This window comes from Piliocolobus tephrosceles, unplaced genomic scaffold (genome assembly GCF_002776525.5).
Source record: "Piliocolobus tephrosceles isolate RC106 unplaced genomic scaffold, ASM277652v3 unscaffolded_25198, whole genome shotgun sequence".
Taxonomy (NCBI): Eukaryota; Metazoa; Chordata; class Mammalia; order Primates; family Cercopithecidae; genus Piliocolobus; species Piliocolobus tephrosceles.
The window spans coordinates 1-1,302 of record NW_022307863.1 but is presented as its reverse complement, the minus strand read 5'-3'; the positions used below and the strand labels follow the sequence as shown (position 1 = coordinate 1,302).

General features: G+C 21.0%; 1 long non-coding RNA gene across 1 annotated transcript; it reads left to right on the top strand.

Annotated features, from left to right (window-relative positions):
* Positions 1–114: 114 nt before the first annotated feature.
* Positions 115–1,252, top strand: LOC111529899. Its single transcript, XR_003307904.2, has 5 exons — positions 115–302; positions 475–509; positions 639–674; positions 927–991; positions 1,128–1,252. It is a non-coding gene; the product is annotated as an uncharacterized LOC111529899 (long non-coding RNA).
* Positions 1,253–1,302: the final 50 nt, after the last annotated feature.

Sequence of the window (1,302 nt, the reverse complement as noted above, 5' to 3'; positions counted from 1 at the left end):
ATATATATATATATATATATATGTATATACGTTAATAATTAAAAATATGGTAAATGTATGCACATAAACATATGTATATATATGTATATGTATATATACATAGAACAATGAAAATTTTTTTTTTTTTTTTTTATTCTATCACTGCTTAAGTTTAAGTGCTGTAAATTGTAATAAAGAAACGCATGTAGAGCTTAATGAGTATGAACTAAAAAACCAATTTAGTGTTCGCATATTAAAACAATCTTCTGAAAATTGTGGTTTAGAATTTGAAGATGAAGCAGAAATTGACATCAGGGCATTTTGTAAGAGCTTCTACATATAATATTTAAATACATATTAAATAATTTGTTTATTAAAAACAATTTTATTACTGTGTAATACTTATTTATATAAAAAATAAAAATAAAATAATAATAATTTTTAATTTATCAATTTTTTATATTTATTTTACATGGTAACAATTATTTATTGCAGCTCCAGGAGTGAAACTCATGCCTAGTTTATCATCAGTAATAGTAAAACACACTCTTATATGTACGTGCGTGTATATATATATATATATATATATAAAATCCCCTTTATACTTTGTTTTCAACCCTTTTGTACATTCAGTTATAAATTTCTTTTCAATTTTTCAGGATTTCGAATTTGGATATGCTAATCAGAAGTTTATAGTAAATTAATCTACACAATTTAAACTTAAAAAAATTAAAAATTATATCCTTTTAATTTGTATTATTTTTTGCTTTACTCTTTTATTTTTTATTTACCTACCCTTATATTATTTATATTAATTGCTAACACCTCTTATTTATTTCTTAAATTTCATGTATAAATAAACACACACACATAATACATATATATATGTATATATATACATATGTTGATTTGTCTATTTACTCAAATTTTTACAAAAATTGTTGAAGGTCGGAAAATACAACGTCCCTGATTTAAATAAAGGTTTACGAGGGATGTGTACAGGCGAACTAAGGTTAAAAAAAAAAAAAAGTCTTTTTTTTTTTTTATGTTTTATATGTGTGTTTTTTATATCATTTTATTTTTTCTTTTTTTTTTACATATACAATTTAGTCGTTTTAATTCGTTTCACTTTTATATTATAAACTTAGGCGCATAGGCATATCAATTAACAATTTAGGTAAAATATATTATGAAGTAATATTGAAAAATTATAAAAAGAAAAGCCCGAAAAGTGAAGAACTTTAATTTTTTTTTTTATAACTTTTTTTTTTGTACATGTAATATATAACGTTCATATAATTTGGTACATAATAGAGAGTACAT